Source organism: Globicephala melas, chromosome 2 (assembly GCF_963455315.2).
Source record: "Globicephala melas chromosome 2, mGloMel1.2, whole genome shotgun sequence".
Taxonomy (NCBI): domain Eukaryota; kingdom Metazoa; phylum Chordata; class Mammalia; order Artiodactyla; family Delphinidae; genus Globicephala; species Globicephala melas.
The window spans coordinates 134,247,302-134,261,521 of NC_083315.2; the positions used below are offsets into that span (position 1 = coordinate 134,247,302).

Below are 14,220 nucleotides of genomic sequence, written 5' to 3' on the forward strand. Positions count from 1 at the left end.
ATTGGGGTGATGCTTCTACAAGCCAAAGATTGCCAACAAATCACCATGAGCTAGGCAAGAAGCATGGAATAGATTTCCTCTCACAGGCCTCAGAAAGGAAGCAACCCTGCTGACACCTTGATCTCAGACTTCTAGCCTCCAGAACTATGAGACAATACATTTCTGCTAGTTAAGCCACCAAGTTTGTGGTACTCTGTTACAGCAGCCCTAGTAAACTCCTACAGGAGGGAATGAGATTAGAGAGATGATTGAGAAATGCAGACAAGTAGGACTGAGGGGCAAGGAACCAATAATGAAAGGGATATGAACCTATGAAATAACAAAAGGGCTATGAGACCCAAAAGTGGTGGGAAAACCAGAAGGATGTAACAATGTGGAAGCCAAAGACAGAGAGTGAGTGAGAGAAGACAACCACGACACAAAGTGTGGCTTTAGTGACATGACAGTCATTTTTGACTCTGGAAAAAATACTATTGCTGTAATCATAGGGGCAATAGTGTTGGCATTTATTGAGAAAGGTGTGGGAGGTGAGAAAGTGTGTGCAGAAAGTGCAGAGAGCATACAAATGCAAAGAAAAAAATTTTCTACACAGAGATTTTGAAAATACAGAAATCATGTTCTTTTAATGAGTAGACAAACCACCCCAAATCTGTCATGTGGGAGATGGGGATGGACACATATGCTGATGCATGGTGGAGGAGGAAGACCGAGTCTCTCTGCCTTGGTTCATGGTATACTGGGGTAAAGAGGATGGAGAAACAGGTGAATTATAACAAAACATGGAAACGTATACTGACAAATATATATATACGGACAAATCCTGGGCTTAATGGAAATGAGGATCTGCAGGATGGATAGGTAGATGGATGCATAGATGGGTGGGTGGGTGGGTGGGTAGCTGGATGGTTGGCTGCTAGCTGGCTGGCTGGCTGGCTGGCTGGCTGGCTGGTTGGATGGATGGATGGATGGAAGGAAGAAAAGATAGCAAAACCACGTAATTCAGGGTAGTTTTGTTTGAAGAAAGATAATCCTTTATTCACAGTGCAAAAAACTCATAAAAATCATGCATAACTTTATAATTTAATAGGAGATGTGAAACTTTAAGTTCCCTGAAATTCTCCTACCCAGAACTCAGGGGAACTGGTTTGGCATGTTAAGCACCTGCTCCCACGGCTGCTGAAAATGTTCAATCAAAATCCTCGATATAAAGGTAATTTATTGGCCAAAGAGGAGGAATACATATTAAAGTATTTGTTCTGTTCCTTTGGTAAGCAAGTGAAAGTAATTTATTCCCTGGGAATACTGTGCTCACCCATGTGAGGCAAATTACAGCAGCCCCACAAGTGTTAGAACACTTAATGCACTGGTACTGACAGTTGAGCATAATATATTTAAACCTCTCTTGTAGAGGCAGCCCTTACAGTTTGCTAGTCACTTTCTCCTCTCACAATCCTAAATTTATCTAATGGAGTGGAAGACCCTCCTTCTGATGTTCACACTGTCTGGAAGATGACTTAACTTTACTACACAGGCACTAGAATAAAGGGTCCTGCTGGCATCCCCTTTTAAACATTCCTGAATCCATCTCCTCTTACCATCCTCACCTCTCCAACCCGCCCCATCCCCATCCCCACCCCCGGACAACACCATGCCCTCGTTGGCTCTTTCTGACTGCCACATGCTCCCAGCCCCCAGGGTTGCCCAGAGTTACTGCCATGTGAGGATGGAAGTTATCTGATATCAGAGAGAAAATTCTGGGTAACCCTTGACCTACACACCTAGAGCCCAGAGACTAATTTTCCTGGCTACTATTTGTCTTGACTAGGGGAGGTTTGGCATTCATTCATTTATAAACCTTTACTGCAGGGTCTCCTGTGTGCCACACACTGACCTAGGCTATAGAGGATGCAAAGAGGGTGAAGACCAAATCTCTCTGCCTCGGTTCATGGTACATCGGGGTGAAGAGGCTGGAAAACAGCTGAATTATTATCCAACATGGAAAGTGCTAATATACTGATAAATCTTGGGCTTAATGGAAATGAGGATCTGCAGGAAACTGGGTCCAGAGGGTATAAGAAACTGTAAGACCTCAGAAGAGGGAGCCACCCTTATAGGGCAATGCTTCTTCGGAAACTAGTCAAAACCAGCTGGAAAACAGCCTGATGACTGCTTGTGGTCTGGAGGGTCAACGGTACCCTCTGCACTCAACAATGGTGAAGCTACATCATAATGAAGTGAATCTGAGCTTTGAGACCAATTGTGGTCACAGCTTTAAAAACCCTGTATCCAGCTCCTTTCCTCAAAGCCCCATCCTACAGAACCTAACCCATCGTTTTCTCTCAGCCCAGTGTTCACCTTGTCTCAGAAAGTTTATTTTTCTTTATTAATATATGAACAAAATGCTGTAGGATTATGGAAGACTTTATATGTTTGTGTTACCAACATCAATGCCAAGCACAGGAGACCTGGCATGGAGGAGCTTTTTGTAGAGAAGAAAAGGATAGTGAGTCTAGTCATGAGCTCACTCCAGCATCCAACAAATACTTAGAAACTACTGTGTGCCAGGCAGTATGCTGAGTGCCAGGAGAGATGAACTGAAAAAACAGACATGGTCTCAGACTGTGCGAAGCTTAGCGTAAGCGAACAAACACATAAACCTGTGAATACAACATGAGTAAGCAAATACATCAATACATATTACAAATTCTAAGTACTATGGAGAAAGCAAGAAGGAGTAGTGCTAGAGAATAACAGAGTACAGGCTTATTATTGTGCTTCATTTAATTGAACTTTGGAGATACTGTTTTGTGTTTTTTTGTTGTTTTTTTTTTTTAACAAATTGAAGGTTTGTAGCAACCCTGCATTGTCAGATGATGGTTAGCATTTTTAGCAATAAAATATTTTTAAAGTATGTACATTTTTTAGACATAGTGCTATTGCACACTTAAGACAATACAGAGTAGTGTGAACATAACTTTTACATGCATTGGGAAACCCAAAATTCATGTCACTCGCTTTATTGTGATATTCCCTTTATTGCTGTGGTCTGGAACCAAACCCGCAATATGTCCAAGGTACGCCTGAGTAGTCTAGGTTGATTGTCAAGGGAAGTCTCTCTGAGGAGATTACAGGTAAACTGAGACCTTAGGATGAGGAAAAGATAGACATGAAAAACAGAGGGAAGAGTGAATCAGGAAGCAGGAACAGCATGTGCAAAGACCCTGAGGTGGGAAAGAGTTTGGTGTGTTTTAGGAATTAAATTCAGGTCAGTGTAGATGGACTACAGTAAACAATGGAAAGAAGAGCATAAGATAAGGTTAAAGAGGAGACAGAATCCAGATCAATTTGGAGGCAGGATATCCAGATACTAGGCAACTGGAGAGCTCTGACAAGAGTTTGTGTAAAGACAGGATTGGTCACACAAAGTTAGAATCATTAGCATAAAAGAGACAGTGGCAGGCAGGACAAGAAATTAACAATGTAAAGCTATGAACATAGAGCAGATGCCCAGGGGGTCCAGGACAAGCACCCTGGGGAACAGTCCTGGGGAACACCTGTTATCCAGCAGTGGAGCCATTGAGGCCAGCAAACAAAACGGAGAAGAGTGAGTCAGAGGCAGACGCTGAGTCATAACGTTGAGAATCCAAAGAGTTTCAAAAAGTAGATACCAGTTAACCAGTTCAAATACTAACAAGCGGTCAGGGAGGCTTAAGGTGGAAGAAAAATACCCATTGACTGTGGCAATAGGGATGTCACAAGTGACTCATGAAAGCAATTTCACTAGGGAAGAAGTGGAGGACGTGAAAGCGATAGGAATGGAGGCAGAGGTTTGAGAAACTGGAAGGTAGATGCATCAGGGCCTAGTGAAGGGTTATTCAAGACACGTGGGAAAGTCCCAGCCACATGAAGTGACTTGTACAGTACTAAGCCTCCCTCCCACGCAAACTAAATGAAACTGGACAAACATAAGGCAACGGTTTTCAGGCGTTGGCCAACAGGTGGCGCAGGAGTGCAATCGCTAAGAAAAGGTCTCAAAGTCAGCCCCGGGATCTCTAGTTTCCTCCCAGTGGTGCAGAATGTTGAATCTGAGAAGAGCCCTGAGATTCCACTCAGTAGAGGAGACAGAGACCAAAGTTTGGGGCAACAGAAGTAGCTGGAATTCGTGGCGCAGTCATAGAGGAGGGACTTGTGACTTCTGAGGCCCTTGCAAACAAGTCACAAGCTTGCCTTTTTCTCTGGCCATGCCGTTGACATTTCTCCCCATTCGACCCTGGACCTACATTCTTTGAACTTACATTTAAGCTTCAACACTCGGTTGAAGGGCATTCCTTGACCATCTGCCCTCCTCTGTTGCACTTACCTAATTATACCATATTGTGTTGTAATTTCTGGTTTATTTATTTTTCTCCCTGGCTGTCAGCTTCTTAATGATATGGGCTCTGTCTTGCCCATTTCTGTGTCGCCAGTACTGGCACTTAGTAGTTTTCATGAGTATTGTTTTGTTGTCTGGCCCTCGAGGAGAAACTGCGTGTAGCACCCAATTATGCTCTACTATGTTCAATGACTTTCATGTGTACGTGACTTACCATCCTCACACATGCTTAAAAAAATTTGTTTAATGACTAAATGCATAAATTGACAAGATTAGAAATGCCTTCATTAAAGACAAGAACCAATTTCTACTTCTTCGGAATCTCTTATGCCTCTATGAAAGGATGCTGGGTACACACTATTCAGTAAATACTTGTGAAATTGGTTGATTAGCAGGAAAACCAATAAACTCCGTATGCATCAAAAGTTTCCTCATATTTGCATCTTTGAAATGTGAGCATGGAATGGCAACTACATTGGCAATTACCTTTAGATCTCCCATGAACACCAGATGCAGTTGTCTCTAAGGAGCTATCATATTTAACCTCCGGGCAGCAAGGACAGAATTGTTTTTGTGTCCCTGTTTCTGTTCTCTGGATGGAGATCATTAACACACATGCTGAGTTGATCTGATCAGCAGGTGCATGGAATAGAATCAGCTCTGCAGGCTTTTTGGCAAATCTTAATAGAGTAATTATATAATTTATTGTGTGTCTGGTTCCATCAGGGGTTTAGATCAAAGTGAAATATCTGAGGCTTGATATTTACAAAGTCTCAAAAAGAGAGTCTGTCATATGCTCCCCTGAGAAGACAGGAGTTTGTGTCTCCCTCCATCCCCTGCTCTTCTCACCAATGGACCACTCACAGTCACAAGCCCCAGAGTGTCCCTGTCCTCCTAGAGTTTAGGTGCTCCAATGATACTTTCTGATCTCTCAGTAACTTGAAAGAGCATTCATTAAGAAGCATTTCCAGAGAACTTCAAGATGGCAGAGGAGTAAGATGCAGAGATCACCTTCCTCCCCACAAATACATCAGAATTACATCTACACGTGTAACAGCTCCTATAGAACACCCACTGAATGCTGGCAGAAGACCTCAGACCTCCCAAAAGGCAAGAAACTCCCCACGTACCTGGGTAGGACAAAAGAACAAAGAAAAAACAGAGACAAAAGAATAGGGACGGGACCTGCACCTCTGGGAGGGAGCTGTGAAGGAGAAAAGGTTTCCACACACTGGAAGCCCCTTCACTGGCAGAGACAGGTGGTAGGCAGGGAGGAAGCTTCAGAGCCATGGAGGAGAGCACAGCAACAGGGGTGCAGAGGGCAAAGTGGAGAGACTCCCGCACAGAGGATCGGTGCCGATCGGCACTCACCAGCCCGAGAGGCTTGTCTGCTCACAGACCGGGGCGGGCGGGGTCTGGGAGCTGAGGCTCGGGCTTCGGAGGTCGGATCCCAGGGAGAGGACTGGGGTTGGCGGCGTGAACACAGCCTTAAGGGGTTAGTGTACCACGGATAGCCAGGAGGGAGGCCGGGAAAAAGTCTGCACCTGCCTAAGAGGCAACAGACCATTGTTTCCTGGTGTGCGAGGAGAGGGGATTCAGAGCGCCGCTTAAAGGAGCTCCAGAGACGGGCGCAAGCCGCGGCTAAAAGTGCAGACCCCAGAGACAGTCATGAGATGCTAAGGCTGCTGCTGCCACCACCAAGAAGCCTGTGAGCGAACACAGGTCACTATCCCCACCTCCCCTCCCGGGAGCCTGTGCAGCCCACCACTGCCAGGGTCCCGTGATCCAGGGACAACTTCCCCTGGGGGAACACAGGGCACACCTCAGGCTGGTGCAAACGTCACACTGGCCTCTGCCGCTGCAGGCTCGCCCCGCACTCCGTGCCCCTCCCTCCCCCTGGCCTCAGTGAGCCAGAGCCCCCGAATCAGCGGCTCCTTTAACCCCGTCCTGTCTGAGCGAAGAACACATGCCCTCCGGCGACCTACACGCAGAGGCGGGTCCAAATCCAAAGCTGAGCCCCGGGAGCTGTGCGAACCAAGAAGAGAAAGGGAAATCTCTCCCAGCAGCCTCAGAAGCAGCGGATTAAATCTCCACAATCAACTTGATGTACCCTGCATCTGTGGAATACCTGAATAGACAACGAGTCATCCCAAATTGAGGAGGTGGACTTTGGAGGAAGGAAATTTTTTTTCCCTTTTTCTCTTTTTGTGAGTGTGTATGTGTATGCTTCTGTGTGAGATTTTGTCTGTATAGCTTTGCTTTTACCATTAGTGCTAGGGTTCTGTCTGTCCATTGTTTTTCTTTGTTGTTGTTTGTTTGTTTTTTAGTATAGTTTTTACCACTTATTATCATTGGTGGATTTGGTTTGGTTGCTCTCTTCTTTCTTTCCTTCTTTTTTTATTACTTAAAAAAATTGTTTCTTAATAATTATTTTTTAGTTTTTATTTTAATAATTTTATTATATTTCATTTTATTTTATCTTCTCCTTTCTTTCCTTCTTTCTTTTTTTCCTCCCTTTTAATCAGAGCCATGTAGATGACAGGCTCTTGGTGCTCCAGCCAGGTGTCAGGGCTGTGCCTCTGAGGTGGGAGAGCCAAGTTCAGGACACTGGTCCACAAGAGAAATCCCAGCTCCACGTGATATCAAATGGCGAAAATCTCCCAGAGATCTCCATCTCAACAACAAGACCTAGCTTCACTCAACGACCAGCAAGCTACAGTGCTGGACACCCTATGCCAAAAAACTAGCAAGACAGGAACACAACCACATCCATTAGCACAGAGGCTGCCTAAAATCATGATAAGGCCACAGACACCCCAAAACACACCACCAGACATGGAACTGCCCACCAGAAAGACAAGATCCAGCCTCATCCACCAGAACACAGGCACTAGTCCCTTCCACCAGGAAGCCTACACAACCCACTGAACCAACTTTAGCCACTGGGGACAGACACCCAAAACAACAGGAACTATGAACCTGCAGCCTGCAAAAAGGAGACCCCAAACACAGTAAGATAAGCAAAATGAAAAGACAGAAAAACACACAGCAGATGAAGGAGCAAGATAAAAACCCACCAGACCTAACAAATGAAGAGGATATAGGCAGTCTACCTGAAAAAGAATTCAGAATAATGATAGTAAAGATGATCCAAAATCTTGGAAACAGAATAGACAAAATGCAAGAAACATTTAACAAGGACCTAGAAGAACTAAAAAGGAAACAGGCAACGATGAACAACAACAATAAATGAAATTAAAAATACTCTAGATGGGATCAATAGCAGAATAACTGAGGCAGAAGAACGGATAAGTGACCTGGAAGATAAAATAGTGGAAATAACTACTGCAGAGCAGAATAAAGAAAAAACAATGGAAAGAACTGAGGACACTCTTAGACACCTCTGGGACAACATTAAACGCACCAACATTCGAAATATAGGGGTCCCAGAAGAAGAGAAAAAGAAAGGGACTGAGAAAATATTTGAAGAGATTATAATTGAAAACTTCCCTAACATGGGAAAGGAAATAGTTCATCAAGTCCAGAAAGCACAGAGAGTCCCATATAGGATAAATCCAAGGAGAAACACACCAAGACACATATTAATCAAATTATCAAAAATTAAATACAAAGAAAACATATTATATATTAAAACATATTAATTATATATTATAATTAATATATAATATATATAATTATATATATTAATTATATATTATAATTAATATATAATGTATAAAATTATATATAATATATTATATATAATATATATAATTATATATAATTATAATATAATATATATAATTAATTATATATTAAAACATATTATACAAGAAAAACAACAAATAACACACAAGGGAATCCACATAAGGTTAACAGCTGATCTTTCAGCACATACTCTGAAAGCCACAAGGGAGTGGCAGGACATATTTAAAGTGATGAAGGAGAAAAACCTACAACCAAGATTACTCTACCCAGCAAGAATCTCATTCAGATTGGACAGAAAAAAAGTAAACTTTCACAGACAAGCAAAAGCTAAGAGAATTCAGACCCACCAAACCAGCCTTACAACAAATCCTAGAGAAACTTTTCTAGGCAGGAAACACCAGAGAAGGAAAAGACCTACAATAACAAAACCAAAACAATTAAGAAAATGGTAATAGGAACATACATATTGATAACTACCTTAAATGTAAATGGATTAAATGCCCCAACCAAAAGACATACACTGGCTGAATGGATACAAAAACAAAATCCGTATATAAGCTGTCTACTAGAGACCCACTTCAGACCTAGGGACACATACAGACTGAAAGTGAGGGAATGGAAAAAGATATTCCATGCAAATGGAAATCAAAGCAAAGCTGGAGTAGCAATTCTCATATCAGACAAAATAGACAATAAAATAAAGACTATGACAAGAGACAAAGAAGGACTCTACAAAATGATCAAGGGATCAATCCAAGAAGAAGATATAATAATTGTAAATATTTATGCACCCAACATAGGAGCACCTCAATACATACAGAAAATACTAACAGCCATAAAAGGAGAAATCGACAGTAATACAATAACAGTAGGGGACTTTAACACCCCATTTTCACCAATGGACAGATCATCCAAAATGAAAATAAATAAGGAAACACAAGCTTTAAATGGTACATTAAACAAGATGGACTTAATTGATATTTATAGGACATTCCATCCGAAAACAACAGAATACACATTCTTCTCAACTGCTCATGGAACATTCTCCAGGATAGATCATATCTTGGGTCACAAATCAAGCCTTGGTAAATTTAAGAAAACTGAAATTTTATCAAGTATCTTTTCCGACAACAACGCTATGAGACTAGATATCAATTACAGGAAAAGATCTGTAAAAAATACAAACACATGGAGGCTAAACAATACACTACTTAATAACGAAGTGATCACTGAAAAAAATCAAAGAGGAAATCAAAAAATACCTAGAAACAAATGACAATGGAGACACGATGACCCAAAACCTATGGGTTGCAGCAAAAACAGTTCTAAGAGAGAAGTTTATAGCAATACGATCCTACCTTAAGAAACAGGAAACATCTCGAATAAACAACCTAACCTTGCACCTAAAGCAATTAGAGAAAGAAGAACAAAAAAACCCCAAAGTTAGAATGAGGAAAGAAATCATAAAAATCAGACCAGATATAAATGAAAAAGAAATGAAGGAAACAATAGCAAAGATCAATAAAATTTAAAGCTGGTTCTTTGAGAAGTTAAACAAAATTGATACACCATTAGCCAGACTCATCAAGAAAAAAAGGGAGAAGACTCAAATCAATAGAATTAGAAATGAAAAAGGAGAAGTAACAACCAACACTGCAGAATACAAAAGATCATGAGAGATTACTGCAAGCAACTCTATGCAAATAAAATGGACAACCTGGAAGAAATGGAAAAATTCTTAGAAATGCACAACCTGCCAAGACTGAATCAGGAAGAAATAGAAAATATGAACAGACCACTCACAAGCACTGAAATTGAAACTGTGATTAAAAATCTTCCAACAAACAAAAGCCCAGGACTGGATGGCTTCACAGGAGAATTCTATAAAACATTTAGAGAAGAGCTAACACCTATCCTTCTCAAACTCTTCCAAAATATAGCAGAGGGAGGAACACTCCAAAACTCATTCTATGAGACCACTATCACCCTGATACCAAAACCAGACAAAGATGTCACAAAGAAAGAATACTACAGGCCAATATCACTGATGAACATAGATGCAAAAATCCTCAACGAAATACTAGCAAACAGGGCTTCCCTGGTGGCGCAGTGGTTGGGAGTCTGCCTGCTGATGCAGCGGACGCGGGTTCGTACACTGGTCTGGGAGGATCCCACATGCCATGGAGTGGCTGGGCCCGTGAGCCATGGCCGCAAAGCCTGCATGTCCACAGCCTGTGCTCCACAATGGGAGAGGCCACAAGAGTGAGAGGCCTGCGTACCTCGAAAAAATATATATATATATATAAATATATATTTATATATAGAGAGAGACACATACTAGCAAGAGAATCCAACAGCATACTAAAAGGATCATACACCATGATCAAGTGGGGTTTATTCCAGGAATGCAAGGATTCTTCAATACACACAAATCAATCAACGTAATACACCATATTAACAAATTGAAAGAGAAAAACCATATGATCATCTCAATAGATGCAGAGAAAGCTTTCAACAAAATTCAACACCCATTTATGATAAAAACCCTACAGAAAGTAGGCATAGAGGGCACTTTCCTCAACATAATAAAGGCCAATTATGACAAATCTAGAGCCAACATCGTCCTCAATGGTGAAAAACTGAAAGCATTTCCAGTAAGATCAGGAACAAGACAACGTTGCCCACTCTCACCACTCTTATTCAACATAGTTTTGGGAGTGTTAGCCACAGCAATCAGAGAAGAAAAGGAAATAAAAGGAATCCAAATCAGAAAAGAAGTAAAGCTGTCACTGTTTGCAGATGACATGATACGTACATAGAGAATCCTAAAGATGCTACCAGAAAACTGCTAAAGCTAATCAATGAATTTGGTAAAGTAGCAGGATACAAAATTAATGCACAGACGTCTCTTGCATTCCTATACACTAATGATGAAAAATCTGAAAGAGAAGTCAAGAAAACTCTCCCATTTACCACTGCAACAAAAAGAATAAAATATCTAGGAATAAACCTACCTAAGGAGACAAAAGACCTGTATGCAGAAAATTATAAGACACTGATGAAAGAAATTAAAGATGTTACAAAGAGATGGAGAGATATACCATGTTTTTGGATTGGAAGAATCAACATTGTGAAAATGACTATACTACCCAAAGCAATCTACAGATTCAATGCAATCCCTGTCAAACTACAACCAAAAAATTTACAATTTGTATGGAAACACAAAAGACCCCGAATAGCCAAAGCAATCTTGGGAAAGAAAAACGGAGCTGGAGGAATTTGGCTCCCAGACTTCGTACTAGACCACAAAGCTACAGTAATCAAGACAGTATGGTACTGGCACAAAAACAGATTATAGATCAATGGAAAAGGATAGAAAGCCCAGAGATAAACCCACGCACATATGGTCACCTTATCTTTGATAAAGGAGGCAACAATATACAATGGAGAAAAGAGAAAATCTTCAATAAGTGGTGCTGGGAAAACTGGACAGCTACATGTAAAAGAATGAAATTAGAACACTCCCTAACACCATACACAAAAAAAAACTCAAAATGGATTAAAGACCTAAGTGTAAGGTCAGACACTATCAAATTCTTGGAGGAAAACATAGGCAGAACACTCTATGACATAAATCACAGCAAGATCCTTTTTGACCCACCTCCTGGAGAATTGGAAATAAAAATAAACAAATGGGACCTAATGAAACTTCAAAGCTTTTGCACAGCAAAGGAAACCATAAACAAGGCCAAAAGACAACCCTCAGAATGGGAGGAAATATTTGCAAATGAAGCAACTGACAAAGGATTAATCTCCAAAATTTCCAAGCAGCTCATGCAGCTCAATATCAAAAAAACAAACAACCCAATCCAAAAATGGGCAGAAGACCTAAATAGACATTTCTCCAAAGAATATATACAGATTGCCAACAAACACATGAAGGAACGCTGAACATCATTAATCATTAGAGAAATGCAAATCAAAACTACAATGAGATATCATCTCACACTGGTCAGAATGGACACCATCAAAAAATCTTCAAACAATTAATGCTGGAGAGGGTGTGCAGAAAAGGGAACCCTCTTGCATTGATGGTGGGAATGTAATATGATACTGCCACAATGGAGAACAGTATGGAGGTTCCTTAGAAAACTAAGAATAGAACTACCATATGACCCAGCAATCCCCTGAGAAAACCATAATTCAAAAAGAGTCATGTACCACAATGTTCATTGCAGCTCTATTTACAATAGCCAGGACATGGAAGCAACCTAAGTGTCCATCGACAGATGAATGGATAAAGAAGATGTGGCACATATATATAATGGAATATACTCAGCCATAGAAAGAAAGGAAATTGAGTTATTTGTAGTGTGGTGGATGGAGCTACAGTCTGTCATAGAGAGTGAAGTAAGTCAGGAAGAGAAAAACAAATACCGTATGCTAACACATATATATGGAATCTAAAAAAAAAAAAAAAAGTTTCTGAAGAACGTAGGGGCAAGACAGGAATAAAGACACCGACGTAGAGAATGGACTTGAGGACACAGGGAGGGGGAAGTTTAAGCTGCGATGAAGTAAGAGAGAGGCATGGACAGATATATAATACTACCAAATGTAAAATAGATAGCTAGTGGGAAGCAGCCACATAGCACAGGGAGATCAGCTCAGTGCTTTGTGACCATCTAGAGGGGTGGGATAGGAGGGTGGGAGGGAGATGCAAGAGGGAGGAGATATGGGGATGCATGTATGTGTATAGCTGATTCACTTTGTTATAAAGAAGAAACTAACACCATTGTAAAGCAATTATACTCCAATAAAGATGTTAAAAAAAGAAGCAGCATTTCCAATATAGCAGTAGTCAGAAGGAATTTTTTCCCACCTGATATTTAGCACAAATTCTTATCTTTCCTGGAAGCTGCTGACAGCACAGCTTCCAAGGGTTTTCTAAGGTCCAGTTTGGCACGGTCTCCTTAGTGCATATTTTCTGCACCACAGCACACAGCACGAGGGAAAGAGCCCAGACTGGAAGTCAGACATCCTAAGCTGGACCATCAGCTCTGCTTCTCACCAGTGCTATGCTCTTGAAAAAGTGATCTTTTCTCTCCAAGGCTCTCAGAACGTATTTACTGACTGAATTTTACTTAAACCCAAGGCATATACTATAGAGTCTGACTCACAAACTGCAGTTTTTCCCAACTCTAAATGCATTTACCCATATAAACAAAATTATAAATTGTAGTTTGACTGCAGATTGGTACAAAAATTCCATTTTTAGTGCATAATATTGCTAAAATACTGTACATTTGCAGTACGGAAGCACACTCATTAAGCATAACAAGAGACATTGACTAAAACAGGTTTACTATTTATATTGAAAGTTTGTGGTTGAGGAAAAGTAGATTAAATTTAAGGAAGAGGAAGAAGTTGTAGATAATTATTAGAGGGGATCCTGAGGGAAACGTTTTTGTATTTCCCAAAGACTTAATTTCCTATCAAACCTTAGGACTGCCTTCTTTGATAAAGGAATTAGCATCAATTTCTGGCCTATCAACGGTGACAAACTACTTTTACCTCACAAAGTGTGGGCTTCAAGAGTACAGCAGCGGAGAGGGGGAGGATGGCAGAAGAGTAAGACGTGGAGATCACCTTCCTCCCCACAGATACATCAGAAATACATCTATACGAGGAACAACTCCTACAGAACACCCACTGAACGCTGGCAGAAGACCTCAGACCTCCCAAAATGCAAGAAACCCCCCACGTACCTGGGTAGGGCAAAAGAAAAAACAGAGACAAAAGAATAGGGACGGGACCTGCACCAGTGGGAGGGAGCTGTGAAGGAGGAACGGTTTCCACACACTAGAAGCCCCTTCGCTGGCGGAGACTGCAGGTGGCGGAGGGAGAAAGCTTCGGAGCCGCGGAGGAGAGCACAGCAACAGGGGTGTGGAGGACAAGGGGAGAGATTCCCGCACAGAGGATCAGGGCCGAACGGCACTCATCTGCCCGAGAGGCTTGTCTGCTCACCCGCCGGGGGCGGGCGGGGCTGCGAGCTGAGGCTCGGGCTTCTGTCGGAGCGCAGGGAGAGGACAGGGGTTGGCAGTGTGAACACACCCTGAAGGGGTTAGTGCGCCACGGAT

The 14,220-nt window shown here is 41.6% G+C and overlaps 1 protein-coding gene across 3 annotated transcripts in view; it reads right to left on the reverse strand.

Moving 5' to 3' along the window:
* SLC35F4 (solute carrier family 35 member F4) overlaps positions 1-14,220 on the reverse strand; it is a 293,839-nt gene that overhangs the window by 60,830 nt on the left and 218,789 nt on the right. The gene's annotated exons all lie outside the window — the stretch shown is intronic.